The sequence below is a fragment of the Zingiber officinale genome, chromosome 9B, assembly GCF_018446385.1.
Source record: "Zingiber officinale cultivar Zhangliang chromosome 9B, Zo_v1.1, whole genome shotgun sequence".
NCBI classification, from domain to species: Eukaryota; Viridiplantae; Streptophyta; class Magnoliopsida; order Zingiberales; family Zingiberaceae; genus Zingiber; species Zingiber officinale.
The window spans coordinates 47862816-47887335 of record NC_056003.1 but is presented as its reverse complement, the minus strand read 5'-3'; positions in this window follow the sequence as shown (position 1 = coordinate 47887335).

Genomic DNA, 24520 nt, shown 5'->3' with positions numbered 1-24520 from the left:
AGGGGTAGGGTTTTGCAGTGAACCCTTATCAAATTGTAGGAGACAATCGAGTCAGACCGGTGCACGGTTTATTTCGGTTTTCTATTGATTTTCGGTGAGTTAGCTGTTACTTGTTAATATACGCATATGTATATACATAAAAAATTCTTTATCTAATTTTAAAATTTTAAATTTTTAAGACAAAAATTAAAAAAAGCATATCCTATATTATGTAAATAATGAAAGAACTTTTTTTTTAATAAATCAATCAATCGATCAAAATAGTGCCCATGAAAATTTCAAGAATACTCTTTATCTAATACTATTGTAATCATTATCGGTGACTACTATAATATATAGATGCTACTAAGTAGTTATCAAATACGTTATAGTTTAGAAATTAAACCATGGGTACTTAGATGACAACTTGAATATCTTATCATGGTACCATAGCCCCGAGGATAGCAACTAGTCCTAATTGCTATAACATGTAGAAATTATTTGAATAATGAAACAATTGATTTAAAATATTTTTGATTAATTTAAAATAATTTTAATAAAATTTAAACAATTTTTTTGATAATATAGGAGCTACGATGATGAAAGGGTGTCTCTTCCGCTTCACCTTCCACCTTTATGAGCGACATTTCATCTTCCTTGGCTTTATATATGAGGCATCCAGGGAATTGAAAGGTAATAAAGTGATGAGCAAGTAATCAGCAAGGAGAAAATCCAGTAGAGAGGGATTTGACTCATGGAATCTTGAATAGCTTTCCGATTCGTTCATGATCGTTCTTCCGACAACAAGCGAAAATTAGATCTACTACAAGAGATCACTGTAAGTTTTACAGATTTCGTATTTCTATATATTTTATGTATTTAGATCAACAATGGTATCAGAGCTGTGTAGTTCTGAAAGTATGAAATCGGAGGAATAAAACTGAGAAATCATGATGGTTGTTGTGATTTCTACCCAAGCAGCAAATCTTCCTAACACTGAGAAATCACAACAGTGTTGTAATTTCCATATTCACAGTTGCGCACTGGCGATCACATCATGGGCCTGCTACTAAGCCAAAGATCGGAACCCACGTTCGTCGCGGTAGAGAAGGTCACAGCTATGTCTCGCAGATGCACTCATTTTGGGCTTCGACGACCACCTCAGGTGGCTGGTGATCGGTTTCCATGGTCGAAGAGCGTCGATGACCACGTTGGAAGGTTGACGATAGATAGTCACTGGAGGTTGACGATAGATAGTCACTGCAACCGCGTTCGTTGCGACAAAGAAGTCATGATAGTGAAATCATGAAAAGTGAAGAAAGGAGAACAGTAACTTCGTTCGTCAAAATCACTGTTTGAGAAAAGTTTGATTTAAAAAAAAAAAAGAAAATAAAAACTGAGAAAGCATGAGAAGTTTTTCTCATGCGGGAAAAAAAGTTTTTTTTTAAATAAGTTTGTTTCTCTTATTTAACTGGTTTAGTTGAAACCAATTTAAATTGAACCATTTTCAATTATTAATTGGTTTAACTAGACTAGTTTGGTCCAGTTAAACTAAGGTTTAATTTAAATCATTAGTTGGTTTAACTAAATCAGGTTAGTCCTTTTAGACTTTAATATGGTTTAAATCATTAGTTGGTTTAATTAAATCAATTTGATTTAATTAGACAACATTGAATCTAATTAGACGGAACCTTTTCCAAATTTGATCAAGTGGGCCAGATTTGTTCTAATAAGTCAAATTTAATCAAAAGTGGGTCAAATTATCTGATGAACTAGGATTGATTAAATAAATCTTGATTTGATCAATAAGTCAGAGTTAGACTTAAATGGACTTAGGTTAAATAATAACAATTGAACATCCCAATTAGATTAGTTCTAATGAGGACAAGGGAATAAGTTAATGCTTAAGATATAGTTTTCTAATAGACCGATCTAGTATGTTAATCAACTGGAGCTCCTCAGATATAGAAAATTTATTTTTCTTATTTACTTATGGATTGAGTAGATAGACCGATATATATATATATATATATATATATGTGTGTGTGTGTGTGTGTGTGTGTGTGTGTGAGAGAGAGAGAGAGAGAGAGAGAGAGAGAGAGAAAAAGAGAGTTAAAATAAATCAGTTTTACTAGTTTAATTTGTCGGTTTAATATTGATATTATTATTTTATATAGTATGATCCAGTTTACGGGGTTAGCGAACATATTGGATGGCTCGATCAATTATTCTGGAAACTCAAACAAGAAGAGTTTCCAAACCTGGATAATTATAGGATCTGGGTTTTGATCTAATTGCTACCGATACACCTCAATGAAGTAGCACACCATTTATGGGGGCTCTTCGAATGGTGAATTTCATATGTACAGTTTTGTGTGAAGATATTTCACCATGTGGATCAAGAGAATTTTAAAGAGTTTGAGGAGGATCCATAAGAAGATCCGAATGTAGATCCAATAAAGAATCCTAAAATTGGTCTACCTGAGATTTCCCTAATTGAGTCCAAGATGAAAAGGATAATAATGGCCACTATATTAGTGTTTGTCCTAGTAGTAGTGATGTTAGCTTATCTAGCTTAGTAGAGTGTTGTTGTTGTTACTGTCATTATGTACGGACAACATTAGCCAATTAAGTTTAATAAAACCATATAATAAAAATTGTTGTTATGTACAAACAGTACTATTTTATGAAATGTTATGTTATGCGTTAACAAACAAGAAAAGGAATGTTATGTGTTAACAATTTTAAAAGATCGATTAGTTTATTTAAATGATGAATTCATTTCATGGATTTACTCACTTGATGATTAGTTCATTTGATGGGATGTGTATAATAGTATTGATCATTGTTGGTTAGATTGGATTATACAAATGATGAGTAGAAATGTAGTCGTCACTTGATTTTGTAAACCAACTTAAATTAACATTGAGTCAATCATAAATTATATACATGTAAAATACACTAAATTACTAAATAATGTGTTTATTTATGTTAGATCATGGTAAATAAAAATACCATAGCTAAACTCAATAATAGAGAGAAATTATATAGGGATAACGATAAAATCTGGCACCTTAAGATACAGTATGTTCTTGAGGAAAAAGAAATTCTAGAGGCTTTAAATCAATTCATGAAAGAACCTGTTGATGGTTCTACAGTACAACATGAACGTGACCTTAATGCCCACTGCTAAGGGAATATTGATTAGTTCAATGGTAGACGACCTGGTATTTGAATATGAGTTATTATCATCTGCTCATGCAGTCTAGGTTACCCTTAAAGAGAAGTATAGTGGAGTAAGTTTAAGCAAGTTTCGTCAGTTGACAATCAAGTTTGACAGCTACAAAAAATGTTCGAATGTTATCATGACCCAGTATATGAGGGAAATGGTAAATATAATTCGAGAGCTTAAGACTGCTAGTCATGAGTTGACTGATGAACAACAGGTTCAAATAGTAATTCATTCCCTTCCTAATTCTTGGGAGACGCTAAATCATGTTGGTGTAGATTGCACTGACGGTCTAACTCAGATTTTGATGAATGACAAGGAAGTTAAGTTAGGTGTTTTGTGATCTAATTACTTTACTGAGTGTGCAGGAATTGACAAGTCCGAAGGACCAGATACCAGCCTGAAATTCAGCTAGGTCCGTGAGACCGGATAACTGGTGCGAAGTCTAGATAGGTCAATGGGCCGATCGGATATATGGTAGGAAGACCGGTTGGGTCTGTAGGACCGGACAACTAGCAGAAGTCCAAGTGGGTCTACGAACCTCACAATTGGCATGAAGACCTGGTGGGTCAAGAGGCTAGTCAACCAACAGCAAATTGGTAAGTAAAGGTAAGTCACTTGAGAAGAGTGACTAAGTGAGGACGCGTCCCGGTTGATGGACAGTAGGCGTCGGTCCAGGTCAGGTCAATTTTGGATCCCTAATCTGAGACCTTGACTAGTTCTTGGTCATCGGAGGACAGGAGTTAATTACTACTTATTTTTCACTATGCTAACTTTGTTTTATAGGTTAGATGTTTTAGTTTTGGACTAACACAACTTGCAGAGCAAAATGAGCAAAAAGCTTTTGGATGAACAGTACCGGAAGGCGTCTTCGTACTGTTCATGGAAGGCGCCTTCACTAGCTTGAAGGCGCCTTCCAAGGGATAAATTTTGGAGCCCGTCGTACATAAATTTTGGAGCCCATCATAGATAAGGTGCAATGAAGTTGAGATCAAATTTGACCCATTGGAGGCGCCTTTAACGCCTATGGAAGGCGTCTTTAATGCCCTATATAAGGCAGTTTTGGCCAAACTTCATTCAAGAACTACTATACGAGCTACTATACGTCAATTCGAGGTTCCTACTGCTTTGACTTCCTACTATGACTCTGCTGCAAAGATGTTGCACCCGACGACTGCTCCGACGACTGCTGCAAACTTCATCCAATCGCAGCCGACAAATCGACACTAACATAAGAGTGCTCTCACATCGATCCCTACGTGTTGGTAATAAAGTTATTCTGTACTTAATTACTGAAAAAGAGAAGTGTAGCGTGTTACACTTGGCCTAAATTCTTTGTGCTCGATTCCCTCTTCTGGAGGTACCAGAAAAGGTATTTTAGTGGATTACCCATCGATAGGTCCGCGGGACCCGGGTCTTGGAGTAGGAGTCGTCGAAGGCTCCAAACCAAGTAAAATTGATCGTGATCTCTTTCTTCTTAGTTTTTTGTTGCGTACTTATCTTTTAAATTTCAAAAAGAATAAGTTTTCAAAATCACATAATTCACCTCCCCCCTCTCACATGTGACTCGATCCAACAAATCAGAACTTTACACACAGTGAAAGTATCCAGACTTTCACTGATGTCTCATGCCATGTTGAACTAGAGACGGAGACAATAGAATCGCAAGGATATCTGGTCAAGCTTTTGTAGCTGAAGGTTCTAATCTAAGAATAAGAAAAGATAGTTTAAGAAAGGAAAGGAAAAGTGAAAAGAAGATGGTGGTGCTACTGGGCAAGACCCAATCAAGAAGTTTCACGAGCATTGTGTTGCTAGTATAGTATTGTTAGATGATTCTTATCCTTTATAGATTATAGATTCAGAAGCAACAAACCATGTACCTCATGATCGAGTTATATACGTGGAGTACCATCGGGTATCAACTAGCAATAAATGGATATATATGGCAAATAATGTAAGAATTGAAGTTAAAAGAGTTGGCACTTGCAAACTCAATCTATGTGGTTGACGTACCTTATTTCTACATGATGTTCTGTATGCTCCTGAAATTTGATGAAATCTGGTTTCAGTTACTAGTCTTCTTGATTTGGGTTATTGTATAAACTTTCACAGTCATTATGTAGAACTAAGAATTAACTCTGTGTTAATAAGATATGGTTATGTATCGAATGGTTTGATGGTTTTTGATGTAGAATTGGGTATTAATTACGACAATGATGGTTATTTTTTAAATATTGCTCTTACTACTGATGTTGATATTAATGATAAAGTTTAGTATGTTAGACTAAGACATATAGGATAAGAACGAATGAATAGATTAGCTAAAGAGGGTCTGCTCGACACTCATGCTAAAATTAACTTATCTATATGTGAGCATTATCTTGTTAGAAAAGCAACTAAGAAAACTATTTGATAAGACTATTAGAGCTGAATTACCATTATAATTAATTCATTCGAATATTTGTGGTTCAATAAATGTGAAGGCTAAAAATGGAAGTTCTTAACTCATTACATTTATTGATAACTTCACACATTTTGGTCATGTGTATTTGATCTCTCATGAGTCTGAAGTATTAAATTGTTTCAATCGTTATTTGAACAAGATTGAGAATCAATTGGAACATAAGGTTAAAAATCTTATGCACTGATTGTAGAAGTGAATATTTATCTGATAGAGTTCACGATAATATATAATGATAAAATGGATTATTAGATAGCTCACTGACCCTGAAACTACACACTAAAATGGGGTTACTAAAAGAAGAAATCGAACTCTTTAAGATATAGTTAGGTCTATGATGGCTCAAGCTAATTTGTCAATTTCCTATTGGGGAGATTTGTTATTAACTACAAATATATATTTAACTGAGTGTCTTCTAAATCTGTTCTATCTACTCCATATGAACGTTGGGCAGACAAAAAACCAAATTTGAGTAATCTGAGACCTTGGGGGTCAGTTACCTACATTCATGATAAGACTCACAAATATAGAAAATTAGGACCTAGAAGTAAAAAGTGTATCTTTATAAGCTATTCTAAGACTTCTAAGGGTTATACATGTTGGATCGAGTCGCACGTGAGAGGAGGGGTGAATCATGTGATTTTGAAAAACTTGTCCCTTTCAATTTTGAAAACAAAGTACGCTGTGGAATAACATAGAAGTTAAAAGAAACAAGTAAGAAGACAGAGACAGACATGGTCGATTTTACTTGGTTCATAACCTTTGGCGACCCTCACTCCAAGACTCAGGTCCTCCAAATCTATCGATGGGTAATCCACTAAAATACCTCTTTTGGAACCGCCGGAAGAGGGAATCAAGTATAAGAGAAAGTCAGAACAAGTGCAATACACTACACTTGTCCTTTTTGCAATAATTAAGTACAGAATTTGAAGTTACCAAACACATTTTTCAGAGTCGGTCGGCTCGAGCTCAGTGTTTGGTCAGCTTCTCAGCAGTAGATGGGTGTAGCACATTGTAGCAGAGTCACAGCAAGAAGCTGGAGTAGTCAGAACCTCAATCGGAAGCATAGAAGCTTGTGTATGAGTTGTTGTTTGAAGCTTGGTCAAGACGCTCTTATAAAGACTGTGGAAGGCGCCTTTCATAAAATTGAAGGTGCCTCCAGTGTGTAAAACTTGATCCTGAAAAAAGTTGTTCCTTATCGCTGAAGAGATCAGAATTTTATCCTACGGAAGGCGCCTTCCATGCATCGAAGTGCCTTCTATGAACAGTGCCAAGGAGCCTTCCAATGCTTGAAGACACCTTGGGTACTGTTCACCTAAGGCTTTTGTGCCCTTCTTAGCCTGCAAAATGTGTTAGTCAAATAAATCAAATAATAACCTGCAAGATAAGTGTTAGCATAATAATAATAAGTAATAATAATTAGGTCCTATCCTCCCTGATCTAGGAACTAGTAAATGTCTCAGTTTAGCGCTCTAAAATGGATCTAAACTGGATCGACGTCTACTATTTCTCAACTGGAACTTGTCTTCACCGAGTCACTCTCCTTCAATAACTTACCTGCCTTACCAACTAGTAGTCTTTAGACTAGCCTCTTGACCTACCAGGTCTTCATGTCAGTTGTCAAGTCTGCAGACCCAACTAGACTTCTATCGGTTGTCAAGTCTTGCAGACCCAACTGAACTTCCTGCCAGATATCAGGTCGGCTCTTTGACCTATCTGGGCTTCACACTATTTATTAGGTCCTCAGACTCAGCTGGATTTTAGCCTGGTGTCAGATCCTTCAGACCTGTCAACTCTTGCATACTTGGTAAAGCAATTAGATCACATAAAGACCTAACTTAACTCACTTGTCATTCATTAAAATCTGAGTTGGACCGTTAATGCAAATTGTACCAACAATCTCTCTCTTTTTGATGTAATGACAACCTAAGTTAAAGTTAGAAAAATATATGCATAAAATGAAATAGTAATAACATTATTCAAGAGAAAAGATGCTTAACTAAGATCAATTGTTTGATTATTTATCTTAATTGGTTTTAGAGTTAAGATTATTTAGATTATCTTTTTCTTACTTAACCCTTACCCTCCCCTTTGGCATTCATCAAAAAATGCGCAGAGGAAAAATAATGTAGATTAAGCATAGGAGGTAATAAAATTTTGACGAGGAATACATAAACTAACTGAAAGTTTTAAGCCAAAAATGTAGTTAATACTTTGTATATCTCAAACTTAGAGAGAGGCTTGAATAAAAAATTCTAAGTCAAAAATTTGTAAGTACATTTTTGAGTAAGCTCAAGAAGAATTTCTAAGTAACATTAGAAATCTTTTGTTAAGGATTTCTGAGTAATTGTTTTCAAGAATTTGAAAAATATATACAAAATTTGACAGCAATTTTGAAATAAGGAAGATTTAAAAAAAATATTTCTCCAATATTTTTTGAGTAAAAGTAAGTTTGAAAAATGTTCAAAGTCAGAAAAAATTTCCTTAAGAATTTTTAAATAATTTCCAAAAAACTTTTCTATGAAGGAAATGTTTCAAGAATTGTCCAAGAAATTATATATATATATATATATATATAGAGAGAGAGAGAGAGAGAGAGAGAGAGAGAAATTTTTAAGAGAAATGCTTAAAAAATACTTTCAAAAGTTTTAGTTAAAACTTTCCATAAAAACTTTAGTAAATGTCTTCAAAAAGTTTCCAAGTTAGTAAATATTTTTAGATAATTTTAAGAGTGGGTTACCAAGTATTTTAAAATAATTTTCAAAATAGGCTTTTGTTATAGGAAATTTTTAAGAATTCAAAAGACTTTTGCAAAAGATCCTTAAACAAAAAAATGTCTTTAAAAGATCCTTCAAAAAAATGCTTTTAAGTTATTTTGAGTAAAAAAAATCAAAACAAAACATAATTTTCATTTTCAATAGTGTAAGTTAATTTTTTTTTTTTTGAAAATGTTATCCCCCTGAGCCTGATATTATTTAAGAAAAATAGTCATATAGAAATTACCCTTAAATGTCTAACCGATAGTTACTAACTGACTATCAGAAGATAGCAGTGTTCACTTAGTTAGTCAGCTTAAGTACATGTATCTAGTTAGTATTTGACTAAGATGAATTACTTAACCTGATCACTGTAATTTGATATTTCTCGCTCAAACTCTTGTGATGATGCACTGATATAAGCATCTTAAGTCCAGACAATTTGCTCACGCATCTCATGTCATTCTAGGTTTTTGAATACATGATCAAGGTAGGCCTAGTGTATTTGTGAGATGCTCAAGTCTTAGATTTATAAGAACATGTTTTCTATAGATTTGATCTAGACTAAGGCTAAAGTCAATTTTGAAAGATTAAGAAAGTGGGAGTTTTAAAAGAAATCAAAGAAAAGACTTTTCCTAGAATTTACAAATCATTTTGAAAATTTATTTTGAAAGTAGTAGTCCAAGTCTATGACACACATTCCTAATTATCAATGTGAATTACTAAATTTACTTTCAGAGAGATGTTTGGTAAATATGTCAGCTAAGTTTACTTGGAATCAATGTAGTTGAGTTCAATGTCTCATTTAGTACCCTTAATAAAGTTGTGTTTGATTTTGATGTGTCTAGTTCTTGAATGATGCACTGGTTTTTTTGTTAAGTTGATTGAGCTAATATTATCAATTAGTACTTTTATATTTTTAAAGTTTAGATTAAAGTCTTTTAAGGTATGCATCATTCGTAATAGTTCTGCAACACGTTCTTCTATTACTATATATTCTACCTCAGTAGTAAATAAAACAACACTGTGTTGCTTTCTACTAAACCAGCTAATAAGTGATGATCCAAGTAGTTGACAACCACCACTTGTACTTTTTCTATCTAGTTTACAGTCAGCATAATCTGAGTTAGAGAAACCTATAAGTTCAAAATTGGGTATTCTAGGGTACCACATTCCTACATTTGATGTTCCTTTTAAGTATTTAAAAATTCTTTTAACATTAGCCAAGTGTGACTCCTTGGCGCATGTTTAGTACCTAGCACACATACTGACTGCAAATAAAATGCTAGGTTGATTGACAGTCAGGTATAGTAGATTTTCTATGGTGCTTTTGTAATATTTAAGGTCTATGGATTTTCCACTTGGATCATTGTCTAGGGTCACATTGATGGCCATTGGAGTTTTAATTTTCTTGGAATTTTTCATACCAAATTTCTTAAGTAATTCAAGTGTATATTTTTGTCGATAAACGCAAGTTCCTTCATTTGATTCTTTGATTTGAAGCCCTAGGAAGAATGTTAGTTATCCTACTAGACTCATTTCAAATTCTTGTTCTATCAATGTTAAAAAATTTTATAGGAGTTTTGAATTAATTAACCCAAATATTATATCATCTACATAAATTTGGGCTATAAAGAAATCTTGATTAATTATTTTGATGAATAGAGTTGGGTCTATTTGACCTTGTTTGAAGCTTTTTGAGATTAAGTATGTGATCAGCCTATCATACCAAGCTCCATAAACCTGTTTTAGACCATAGAGGGCTTTCTTTGATTTAATTACATGATTAGGGTGTTCTAAGTTCTCAAACCCTGGGGGTTGATCTACATATACCACTTCTTTAATTAATTCATTGAGAAAGACCGATTTCACATCCATTTGATATAATTTGAAACCCTTATGGGTTGCGTAACTCAACAACATTCTAATTGATTGGAGTCTAGCGATAGGGGCATATGTTTCATCATAGTCGAGTCCCTTGACCTGACTAAATCCTTTGATTACTAATCTGACTTTGTTTCTAACAACTTTTCCTTTTTCATTTAGTTTGTTTCTAAAGACCCATTTTATTTTTATTAATTTTTTATGTTCTGGTAATGGAGCTAGATCTCATACTTCATTTCTTTCAAATTGGATCAGTTCCTCTTGCATGACTAAGATCCAATTTGGGTCATTTAATGATTCTTCTATTATTTTGAATTCGATGTTAGAGATTAATGCTATTTGGCTTAGATTTCTAAAAACTGATCTAGTTTGGACTCTTAGGTCTATGTCACCAATTATTTATTCAAGTGGATGATTTGGTTTAACCCTTGTGGTTCTAGTTTGTTTGTTTTCTTATAGTTGATGTTCTTCTTCATGTTCTTGACTTAAGTTTACACTTGCTCCCCCTTGACTGGTGCTACCTCTAATAAAATCAATTGGTTGAATTTGAGTTTGTTCTAGGTTATGGTTAAATTCTTCAAATTTTACATTTATGGTTTCTTTGATCCTTAGTGTATTTTTATTATATACTCTGTAACCTCTACTATTTAATGAGTAACCTACAAAAATTTCCTTTTCTACTTTTGAGGTAAAATTTTCTAAGTATTCTCTTATATTTAGTATGTAAATTGGGCACCTAAACACTTTAAAGTATTTGATATTGGGTGTTTTATTATAATAGAGTTCAAATGAAGTCTTGTTATAATTTTTATTTATTGTAGTTATGTTTTGTATATAGCAGGCTGTACTAACAACTTCTATCCAAAAGTATTTAGGAAGTTGATATTCATTTAACATTATCCTGGAGGCTTCAAGTAGGGTTCTATTCTTTCTTTTAACTATTCTACTTTGTTGGGGTGTTTTAAGGCACTAAAATTCATGATGATAGCCATTTTTTAAGTAAAATATATTGAAATTATGGTTCCTAAATTCACCTTCGTTATCACTTCTAATTCGTTTATTTTTTTTATCTTTTTCTTTTTCATTTTCATTTTGTTTGTAGAAATTGCTGAAGACTTCAAATATTTCATCTTTATTTTTAAAAATTTTACCCAAGTGAATTTTGAGTAATCATTTATTATTACTAGACAATAAAGACTTTGATTTATTGATTTTATTCCATGGGAATCAAATAGGTCTAGGTGCAACAATTCTAGCATAGAATTTGTTTGAGTTTGATTTGTTGATTTATGAATTGATTTGGTTTGCTTTCCTTGTTGACGAGTATTATAGATTGTTGAATCTAAGTTAGATAATTTTGGTAAGCCTCTAACTAAACTATTTAACTTTGTTAGGTTTCTAAAGTTTGTATGGGATATTCTTCTATGTCATAACCAAGTTTCTTCTTTCTGTGTCAAGTGACACTTAAGTGAAGAGATTGTTAGGTTAATTGCATAGATATTGTCCTTGCTAAACCTTTTAAGTTTATGTTAGAGTTATCTATGTGTTTGATTAAGCATTTAGAGGATAAAAATCTGACCTTATATCCAGAATCACATAACTGACTAATGCCAAGTAGATTGTATTTAAAATTATCAATAAGTAATCTTTTTTAATAATAAAGTCAATTTTGAGTTCGATGTCACCTATCTCAATTATCTTAAGTTTATCGTTGTTTCCAAAGATAACCATTCCTAGGCTTTTGTATGTTAGTTGAGTGAACTTAGTGTGATCCCTAGTCATGTGTCTAGAGCAACCACCATCCAATATCCACTTAATTTCCAACACAAATTAACTAGACTGAAAAAATTGATTGAGTTATTTAAGAATTAATTTGAGTTAAAAATTAATTTAAGTTAAAGTTTTATTAGGTTAAGAAATTAATTTAAGATAAAGTTTAAGTTCCAAATTAATTTAAGTTAATAATTAGTTAAGTTAGAAGATAATTTAGGAGGTTAATTTAATTTTGATTTGAATTTAAATTTTGAGTTTGAATTTTAAATTTAAAATGTTAATTTTTAATTTTAAATTAGAATTTCCGTTTTGATTTTGAATTTGAATTTTGAATTTAAATTTAAATTTTGGTTTCTTAATTTAATTTTGGATGCTTAATCATCTCACCTGATCTACATTTTCAATCAGAGAATCCTCTAATTTTTGTGAGATGAGTTAAGTTGGATTTCAGGATTTGCTTTAACTTTATGTTAGATTCAAATTTAGCTTTGGGTTCAATAAACATGCATTCTTTGGATAAACTTCTAAGTTGTGGTGAGTCACATGGACATTATTAGAATAACTGCGTCTTTAAAATTTTTCAAATAGTTCTATCCACTGAACTTAATATAAACTTTGGTATAACCAGTTAGGATTCGTAAGAGATAGTTTCAGTTAGTTCCACTAAGCCAAATGCACCAAGTCGAAGTCATATCTTTATATATATGCAGAGACAGAGTTTCCTTAACTTACTAGCATCCAAAATTTCACCAATATAGTTTATCAAGTTAAACTTTTGTCCTTTTTTAAACTAGTCCTAATTACCCACCTGGGTAAGTTATTGATTTTGGAGGTGTCAACTAGTTTGGAGCCTCCTCCTGAATTATTGGACTTGGGTTTTAGGTTTTGGGTTTGTGTTGATTTATTTTATAGTTATAATAGGTTTGGTTATATTTTGAGTTTAGATTAGTTTTTTTTTATTTAATTTAGGTTTAGTTATTGCTTTGGTTGACTTTACTGAATTTAGCTTAGAGGGTTTAATTTTTGAAATTAAGATTGATTTATTTGGTTTTAGATAGTGTATTTTATTTTTAGGTATGTAGTATTGATTGATTGCTACCTGTGGGGTTAGGCACGCTTTCGGAACCCAGACTTTGGTTTGATTTTTATGTTGATTGACTAAAGATATTTTGTTAGTTGAGCTGGACTTGTATCCGAGTCCGGACTTATTATACATAGATCTTTGTGATCCAAGTATTATATCGAGATACTTAGATCTAGTTGTGAATTTTTCTAATAGTTGATTTAGTTCAAGTACTTCACTTTTCAATCTGGAATTGTCCTCTTCAAGTTTTACAACTTGAGTTGGGATTTCAGCTTGAATCGGCTCAGTTGTTGAATTTGATTTTAGTTGTTCATTAAGTGTTTTATTTTCTTTACTTTGTTTATTTGATTTTTAGATATAGTTAATTTCCTATGTAAACATGCAATTATTTTTAAAAAAACATTTTGCTAAAAATATATTGTTCCTCATCAGAACCTTCAAAAATGAGTGCAGACTTGTGACTCGATTCGGGTTCGAACTCATCTTCCAATTCTGGTTTGTATGCCATCAACGCAAAATAATTGGTGTGCTTTGGTTCGTCGTTGTCTGATTTCTCTATGCATGATTTATCCCAAGTTGCCTTGGGGGCTTTCTTCTTCTTGAGATTTGGGCAACTGGTCTTGTAATGTCCCTTCTTATTACATCCAAAGCACGTGACATTTGTCTTGTTGTTGTTGGAATTGGAAGTTGACTTGATCTTCTACAGGTCCTTTTTGGGGAAGTTCTTCTTTCTCCTAGTAAACATCTTTTTTACTAGGTTCATTAGGTATTCTTCATAGTCCGAGTCTGGGTTAGACCCATCTTCAGGTTCTGGTTTAGATCTAGATTTTTCTTCTGACATTCCTGCAACAAGACCAATACCTTTATCAAATTTGACGTTAGTCTGTTTGTGCAGCTCTAATTCATAAAAAAGTTCATCTAATTTTAATTTGGATAGATTCCTTAAGATCTTGTAGGTATCCGCGATGGATTCCCATAATACATTTCGAGAGAATGTGTTTAGAGTATACCTTATCAGATCTCGGTTCTCCATCTAATGACCAATTGTGTAAAGCCTGTTGAGGATGCCTTTTATCCTCGCGTGCAACTAACTGGCGGATTCTCTTTCCTGTATTTTGATGTTAAATAATTTATTTAATAATAAGTCCCTTTTTGTTACCTTTGCATTATTGGTTCTCTCATGTAGTTCTATGAGCTTGTCCCATAGTTTCTTTGTATTTTCATATGGGCCGACGTGGTTTAGTTCCTCCTTCGTTAGTCCGCACTGGATTGTGTTGAGAGTCTTGAAGTCAATCTGGACCTTTTTTTCATCTTCAGATTCTAACTTTTCAGGTCCATTAGAATTCTAGTGTTGTGGTCGATTGACACCTTGTATCCTTTGGTGACGCTGAATTACTGGCTGAAGTCGGTCTTCAGGTACACTTCCATCTGCTTCTTCTAGTATGGGAAATTATCCCCGTTGAATAGTGGCAGACGAACATTGTTGTTGTTGGTGCGGTTAGCACTAACGATTTAACCCAGGTTTTGATGAATGACAAATCAGGTTAAGTTAGTTTTGTTGTTGTCTGACACTTTGATCAAGTGTGCAGGAGAAGTCCAGACAGGTCGACGGGCTGACCGGATGTTTGGCACGAAGTCCAGCTAGGTCGACGGGCTGACCGGATAGCTGGCGAGAAGTCCAAGCGGGTCGACGGGCTAACCGGACGCTTGGCGAGAAGTCCAGCTAGGTCGACGGGCTGACCGGATAGCTGTCGAGAAGTCCAAGCGGGTCGACGGGCTGACCGGATGCTTGGCGAGAAGTCCAGACGGGTCGATGGGCTGACCGGACGTCTGGCAGGTAAGTGAGGTAAGTCACTGGAGGGGAGTGACTGCGAGGACGCGTTCCCGGGAAGGGAACATTAGGCGTCGATCCGGCTTAGATCCATTTTGGATATCTAAGTCGAGATCGTGACTAGATTCCGGTCTCGGAAAGACGGAATCTAAGTCATACTATTTGTGCTAATTCATACTATTATAAAATGTGCTAACAATTTATTTTGCAGGATATATATTGCCTCGGACTAACTTTGTTTTGCAGGAAAATGGAGTTTTCTGGAAAAAGGTGGTCCGGGCGCCCGGAAGGGATCCGGGCGCCCGGTCTCGGTTTGAGTAGCTACGTCACATTCCAGGCGCCCGGAAGGAATCCAGGCGCCCGGAGCAACATATAAAAGAAGCCTCAGGCAGGAGCTTCAGTATCAATCATCATTCTGAGAACTCTTCTACTGCTGGTCCTGCTGCTCTACGTTCCTGCGACGCCGACAAAGTGCTCTTCGGTTTTCAGTTTATTTCTTTGTCGGTATTACTTTGTTTCATTAGCATTTCCTGTATTCATCTTGTAACTATATTCGAATTGCTAGTGATTGCCCAACGAAAGTGGTCAAGGACCACGGGCCTTCGAGTAGGAGTCGTCACAGGCTCGAACGAAGTAAAAACAACTGTGTTCATTTACTTTTCCGCTGCGCTTATACTCGTTATTTTTCGAATCGATATTCACCCCCCCTCTATCGAACGATCACGGTCCTACAGTTGTATCTTTCATTTTGGGTCATTTATCACTAAAATAGAGAACTAGAGGGAGGTACCAAGACTTGGTCTTGGATTAGCAGGGTTTAAGTAAATAAAAAGAATATCGAGGAACTCAAGTAGTGTTGCACCAACTTCGAGTAAAAATAGAACGAGAAAGAATTATTTGAAGAGGTAAACTTTTACCAATTCAAATAGAATATGAAAAACTGAAATCTAAAAAATAAAATAATTCCCCCTGGCTTGATTGGTGATTGCACCAATTCAGAGTAGAACTTGACTTTGATACCACTTGCTGGATAGAGTCGCACGTGAGAAGGGGGGTGAATCACGTGATTTTGAAAAACTTATTCTTTTCGATTTTGAAAACAAAGTACGCAGCGGAATAACACAGAAGTTAAAAGAAAGAAGTAAGAAGACAGAGATAGACACAGTCAGTTTTACTTGGTTCAGACCCTTCGATGACTCCTACTCCAAGACCTAGGTCCTGCAGACCTATCAATGAGTAATCCACTAAAATACCTATTCCAGAACCGTCGGAAGAGGAAATTGAGTACAAGAGAAAGTCAGAACAAGTGCAACACACTACACTAGTCCTTTTTGCAATAATTAAGTACAGAATTTAAAGTTACCAAACACTTTTTTCAGAGTCGGTCAGCTCGAGCTCGGTGTTTGGTCGGCTTCTCAGCGGTAGACAGGCATAGCAGAGTCACAACAAGAAGCTGGAGTAGTCAGAACATCAATCGGAAGCGTAGAAGCTTGTGTATGAGTTGTTATTTGAAGCTTGGTCGAGATGCTCTTATAAAGATTATGGAAGGCGCCTTCCATAGGGTTAAAGGTGCCTCCAGCATGTAAAACTCGATCTCGAAAAAAGTTGTTCCTTATCACTGAAGAGGTCAGAATTTTATCCTGCGAAAGGCGCCTTCCATGCACCGAAGACACCTTCCATGAACAATGCCAAGGCGCCTTCCAATGCTTGAAGGCACCTTGGGTACTGTTCACCTGAGGCTTTTGTGCCCTTTTTACCCTGTAAAATGTGTTAGTCAAATAAATCAAATAATAACCCGCAAGATAAGTGTTAGCATAATAATAATAAGTAATAATAATTAGGTCTTATCCTCCCTGATCCAGGAACTAGTCAAGGTCTCAGTTTAGGGCTTCAAAATGGACCTAAACTGAACCGACACCTACTGTCCCTCAACCGGAATGCATCCTCACCGAGTCACTCTCCTCTAGTGACTTACCTAACTTACCAACTTTTAATCTGTCGGCTAGCCTCTTGACCAACCAAGTCTTCATGTCAGTTGTTAGGTTCGCAAACCCATCAAGACTTTTACCGGTCGTCAGGTCCCGTAGACCCAATCGGACTTTCTGCCAGATATCAAGTCAGCCCTTTGATCTATCTGGGTTTCGTACCAACTATCAAGTCCTTAGACCTAGCTGGATTTTAGCTTGATGTCAGATCTTTCAGATCCGTCAACTCCTACACACTTGGTAAAGCAATTAGATCACATAAATACCTAATTTAACTCACTTGTCATTCATCAAAACCTGAGTTGGACTGTTAATACAAATTGCACAAACAATGTCTTCATTGGTGAGCAACAAGATGGAACCATCTCTGAAATAGAGTCAAGATATGTTACTTTTCTTGAAACTGAGTTCCCAACAAGTGGTGGAGTTGATAAGACAATTTCTTTATTTGAAATAGAGGAAGAGAATAATATTCCTTTATCAACAAATCAGGAATCACAAGAGATGTTTGAATCTAGTCAATCTATTGGGAGTAATTTGCCAAGTCATAAGTTGACTTCTCAACAACCTAACTTACTCAAAAGTGTTTGTAAGATTAAACCTTAGAAATGGTTTGATATTAAGAATGAGGTATTGATAACACTCTCAGTTGATGACGATGAACCTTGAATGGTTGAGCAAGCATTAAGATGCTCAGTTAGAGAAAAAAATGAAAAGTTACAATGGATGAGGAAATGAAGTCAATGAGAAAGAATCAAGTTTGAGATTTAGTCAATCTTCCTCTGAGTTGAAGGACTATTAGGATAAGTGGATTCTCAAAATTAAGAGGAAAGAGGATGGATCGATTAATCGATACAAAGCTTAACTAGTTGCAAAAGGATATACCCAAATAGAGGGTATTATTTTTGAAGAGAAGTTGAGTACATCTTAGAAGTGAAGATCATGAAAGATTTATCAAAAAGACTTTTGAGTTTGTCTCAAGAGGCTTATATCACTAAGATGCTATAATACTTTAATATGTCAAATTAGAACATTGTATCCCAAGACTCTTGAAGAAATAGTTGAAATGAAGAAAAAAAATTCATATGTCAATGCTATTAGTAGTTTATATACACTATGTGTAGGATCGAATGAGTGCGATAGAGGGGAGTTGAATATCATGCTTTTAAAAAACTTTTATTTTAATCATTTAAATCAAAGTCGTACAGCGGAAAATAAAGAACAGGTTTGGTTACTTGCTTCGGAGCCTAGGTCGACTCCTACTCCAAGGCCCTTGATCCTTGATCGCAGCGTTGGACAATCCACTAAAACTCTTTTCTCTGAAAACCTTGGAGAGAATTAGATCATACAATGAAATGAATAAGATAGTAACAGCCTACTATCTTACTTTAGATTAAGTACAAAATAAGCTAATTAAATATACTGATTATTTAGATAGAAGATGTAGCTCGATCGATACTTCTTGGATGGTACAACAGCTTGCTTGATGGATGCGTAGAAGAGTAGTAGCACGAATAGCAGCTTGCACAGAGATGAACTTTGAACATATCTGATTTCTTTTTTTCAATCTCGGATCTCGAGCTCACTTTTATAAGAGTCATCGACGTTCGGTCGACCGAACCAGCTACCTTCCATCTTCGCTGAGATTTGATGCTAATTCGATCTTCAACATTTAATGACATTAAAGTGTTTGGTCGATCGATCCCCTTGTTTGGTCGACCGAACAGAGATCCTTCCCTGTTCGTCGAGATCTGGAATTAATGCGCCATTAAGTGATGATGGTTCGGTCGACCGATCCCCTGGTTCGGTCGACCGATCAGTCGCTCTTCTTTCTTTGCTTCTGCTCAATCTGAACTGTGTTGAGTCATCAGGGTTCGGTCGATCGATCCTCTGGTTCGGTTGACCAATCTTCTGGTTTATTCGACCGATCAAGTTTAGATCGGAACGTGCTCTGCTTTTGTCTGAATTGATCTCTGATCTAAGTCAAGCTGGTTTAGTCGACTGATCCCTACGTTCGGTTGACTGATCAGGCCGAACCTGCAACATAAAGTTAAACAGTATATTCCTACAAAAACAGAGATTAGTACAGTAATAAATAAAATGCATGAATAATAATAATAGACAGTTCAACTATCTTGATCTCAACTTAGAAACCTTCCCCGTTTCTTCAGTTGGATCAGCGACCTTAGGTTGTTCCCTTCAAGAACACGACCTCACTATTTCTCCTCCAGTTGTTTACCTCAACCTACCTGCTAAACTTTGATCTTCCAGATCTGTTTGGACTTTTCACTTAGCCTTGATCGGCTCATCAGGACTTTCTCTCGATCTTCGGTCCTCCAGACCTCTCGATCTCACTGCTAAGTGTCGGGTCCTCTCGACCCACATGATTTTTCCACCTGGGTTCCACGATCTGCTAAGACTTCTCTTGCCTAGCCTCCTACTAGGTCTTTCCTGATTGAGTAAATAGCCTGCACACTTAGTTAACTTGTTAGATCACAACAAGACTTAACTTAAACATTTGACAACATCAAAATTTAGGTTTGATTCTAGTGCAACTTGCACCAACAATCTCCCCCTTTTTGATGTTTGACAACTAAGGTTCAAAGTTAAGTTAAAATATATAAAAATAAATAAACAAGCATTTTTAATTTTAACTCTCCCCCTGAGTTAAACATCTCCCCTGAATTCACTATCTCTCCCCCTTTAACACACATCAAAAATAGAGGAAACAATCACAATTAAGTGAATTTTGATTTTGAAAATTTATAAAGATAAAATATTCAAATAAGAGAATTTTTTAAAAAATATAGTGAAGTATAAAACAATTAAAAAAAATGTAAAGTAAAATTTTCAAAAGAAGAAAAAATGTTGAGTATTTGAAAAGATTTAGTAAATTTAAAACTTGAAAAAAAATCATAAAGGAAAATTCTAAAAAAATATTTAAAAATTTTGAAAGGTTTAGTAAAGTGTAAATTTTGAAAAATTTAGCAAAGTTAAAATTTGAAGTAAAATTTTAGCAAGGTTAAAATTTCGAAAAAGTTTCAAAATTGTAAAGTAAATAATATTGAAAAGGTTAGGAAAGGTAAAATATTGATAAGTTATTAGGGATAAATTTTGAAAAATTATAATATAGGTAAAAATTTGAAAAATTATATTGAAAATTTACTAAGGAACAATTTTGAAAAACTGTAAAGAAAATAATTTGAAAACTATAGATAAAATTTTAAAAGATTTCAAAAGTAACTAATTTTCAAAATATTGTGTTAAAAGAAAGAAAAAGAAAGGGTTTTGAAAGTTTAGTTCGAAGCTCCCCCTAAAATCAATAATTTCCTAAAAGTCTAAACATGATTTAAAAACTAAAAAAATATCCTTATGATGAAATGTCCAACCTTTGTACAAAGTTAACTACTACAAGATAGTAGCTATTGACTCGGGTTGGTCAATTTGAGCATTTGGGACTAACTAGGTTGTTACTAGCTAGTAAACTCAAATTGATCAATGTATAATATTTAAAACCCAGATTTATAGCGATACACTAACATAAGCAACTCAAATCTTAGGCTAAGTCCTAAGTGTTAGGATGTATACTAAAAGCCTGGTTTTTTTGTATAAACATTTATTTTGAAATGAGAATCATATTGGTCAAATGTCTGCATTTGGTAAAATGCAGCTGCCCATTTAATTTATATTGTAGATAACATGGTGTGTGGTGTTGTTAGTTAGAGCCCTAGAGCCAATCATTTGATGATTGCATTATGGACTTGTTGTATCATATTCTTATATAAATAAAGACATTTGTTTTGGTTATTATACTTACTTGTATTGGTGCCAAATAAACTAAGTATAATAGCGTCCTTGAGTAGAAGGTTCTTACCTATATCAATCGATTGGTTGAATCGATAGTGAGATGATATAGGGAACACTACTCTTAATCATTCCTAGTCGAGTATTAACATTCAGGGACAATGTTAATGCAATAAGACTAGCATGTAGGTCAACTCGATGACTTGATCTCACAAGTCATGGATATAGAGATATCAAGTTGACACATGGGTATGCATTGGAGAATGTATACTGAATAACCCGCCATGAGAAAGTATCATAGATCGTTATATGAGTATCATATACTTTCTCATGTGGCTATTAGTATGACTACTAGTCCTTAGACCTGAAGTCACCATGGATCCCTACATAAGGAGTTATGTACTTTGGTTTCGTCAAACGTCACCCATAACTGGGTGGACTATAAAGGCGATTACTGGGTATGTAACAAATTATGCGGAGGGATGTGAGTGATGTAGATGAGATCTATCCCTCCTATATGACAGGAGTGACATTGATATTCTTGATAGAGTGAGACCACGAAGTGCATGACCATACCCAAATGAGTCAATATGAGATACTGAGCTCATTTGATTTAGTGAGTCTACTTGGAGTTCAAGATTTAGATTGGTCAGAGGATGACACGGTCTATGCCTCATATTGATCAATCTAGATGTCTAGGATAGAAGGACACTTGTCATATCTTGTGAGGAGTCACAATTAGTAGTCACAAGGTGATGTTGGATCTCAACATTCTTGTAACTTGGGTAGTAATGATGTGTTGCTAGATACTGCTCATTACTTGTGCTCCTAAATGGGTTTAGGGGCATTGCCAATGTTACAAGAACCTATAGGGTCACACACTAAGGATAATTAGATGGAGATTAGGTTCATATGATGAACCAAGAGGATTAGATTCATGTGATGAATCAAATTGGATTAAGAGTAATCCTAATTGGGCTAATTGAGTTGGACTCAAGTTGATTCATGTGTTTAATGAGTCTAATTTAGATTATGACTCATTGAATCAATTTAATTAAATGAATTAGATTTATTATATTAAATTGGCTTGAATCAAATGGTTGGATTAGATCAACTATGGGAGTTATAATGTCAAGTTTGACTTGACTTGAGAGGAAGAGGAAAAGTCAAGTTTGACTTGACTTTATGCCACATCATTTGTGAGTTGGCATTAAGTGGCTAATGATGATGTGCCACATCATCATAGTTAGCACATGTGTGTGCCACCTAATGGAGGTTACAAATCCCCTCTTTAATGGCCACATTAAATATGAATGGAGGTTACAATTCCATTCAAGTGGCCGACCGCTTTTGTTAGTGAATGGAATTCATTTTTCATTCAAGGCTCATTCAACTCATCTTCTTCCTCAAGCTCTCAACCTTTCTCCCTCTCCTCTCTTGGCCGAACCTTACCAAGGTGCTAGCACACCTTTGTGTTAGGTTTCTCCACCTATTTGTTCGTGTGGATACTTCTAGAGGGTTGTACACTTGACAACCTCAAGATCCGACATCACTTGGAAGAGCGGGATACGCGAAGGGCTTCGCACCAAGGGTAAAGATCTTCTCCTAATGTAGATCTAGGCTTTAGTAAACTCGTACTCGAATTTTATTTTGTTTTTACTTCACACAGATCCGGTGACAGGGCTTTCAGGGTTTCCGCGACGCGAAAAAGCGGTTTTCGTGGCCCGAAAACCAAACAGGTGTCACACAGAAGATCATGTTATCAGTTCCTTATAAATTATAAATAGTAGCTCACAACCAAGATGGATTGGGAGAAACCATTAGAATGGTTGTTGTGTAATTTGATACTAGTTTATCTTAACTATAAAATTACATTAGTATACTATGTGTGTATTGAGCAGGACCATTTGAGGTTGTTCCTTTTATACTGACCGCATAAAAGAATATAACCTCTGTTATTATGGATGTGCGTACTTGTAATCCCGATATAATAACAAACACATATACATAGTATTTATTTCTTTAATTTATCAATGGGTGAGATTTATTCGTTAAATCAATAAGCCCGATAAGTTGAGAAATAATATTATTTATATGGTGTATTGTTGATTATAGAAGGAAACTGTGTCCTAGTTATCTAGGTTGATGATGTCCCCTTGAGGAGCTCATAAGGATTGTCATGTAAACCCTACAGGTGGACTTAGTCCGACATGACAATAAAGTTGAGTGGTACTACTTTTGGAGCTATATATTAATTAAGTGAGTTGTCAGTAACTTATTTAATTAATGGACATTCGATATCTTAAACATAGGGAGATTAATGCACTCATGATAAGAAGGAACCCATAATGTAATATGGGATTGGTGCGGTAGTTCAATAATAACTCTTTAGTGGTATAAGTTATTATTGATGAACTTGAGTTGGGTGTTCGGGCCAAACACAGGAAGCTTAAGCTCATCGGGAGGCCAAAACCAATTACTCCTCTCGGTCCCTACTGTAGCCTCTATAAAGCCTCGCGTTCACCAGTTTTGATTTTCCTTCTTACCCAAATGAGGGGCCGGCCACATCCTTGCTAGGTGTCCAAGCAAGGGGCCGGCCAAGCCCTCTTGGTGCCCAAGATGTGGGTCGGCCAAGCCATGCTTGGTGACCAAGCATGGGCCGACCATACAAGAAGAGAAAAGGAAATTTTGTTGGAAACGAAATTTCGTTAAAATCTTTCCTTTTATAGCTTTCTACAAAGGATTAAAAGAGAGATTTTAATTTTGTTAAAATCTTTCCTTTTTTGTAGTTATCTACAATGGTTAAAAGAAATATTTTAATTTTGTTAAAATCTTTCCTTTTTTGTAATCAACTATTATAGGAATAAAAGGAAGATTTTGGTTAAAACAAAATGTTGCTATAATCTTTTCTTTTATAGCTATTTACAATGGTTTAAAAGAGAGATTTTAATTTTGTTAAAATCTTTCCATTTTTATAACCATCTACAATAGCAAATAAAAGGAAATTTTATTAAAAACTTTCTTTATTAGCCGCTAGCAAAGATTATAAAAGAGGAGGAGGGAGGTGCTCAAAAACTAATACAACCTAAGGCTCCTCTTTTATTCTCTTGTGTGACCGGCTCTTCTTCTATCTTCTTCTATTGTCTTCTTTCATACATAAATTTAGGTAGGATAATAGTAGGATGTGCAAATAGATTAACTCTGTGGTTGCAGGCATCCTAGTTCCAACTATTATAGCCCTATTATGTTTGTGTGTGATTGGACCCTCGGGCATTTTATGTGTGTGCATGATTGTAGTTATTAAATAAAGCAGGAGCTGTATTAGTTTTAGGATTTTACATTCTGTTCGATCTAGATTATATATACATTCCCTTGTGGAATATAGGATCGATAAATGTAAAATTTTATTTTTGTCGCAGATCGTTGTTGGACCCCGTGGTAGTTTTGATGTGATCAACCAAGTTGGTTAGGTCCTGCTGTGTTTGATCCCTGTGTCTGAGTGTGCAGGAGCTTAGGAACACAGGAAGTTGAGCAAAAGACGCAGCTAGCGAGAACGACGGCACGGGAAGGGAGCCGACGGGCTCGGTGCGTCCGAAGGACGAGAGAGCTGCGGAAGGGCGGATGAGCCCTATTCCGGTTGGCCGCAATCACCCAAAAGAACGGAGCATCGGAAGCTGAAGAAATCAAGCTGAAAAATGGAGCTGCCAGCTTGGAGGCGCCTCCAGCAGGCTTGG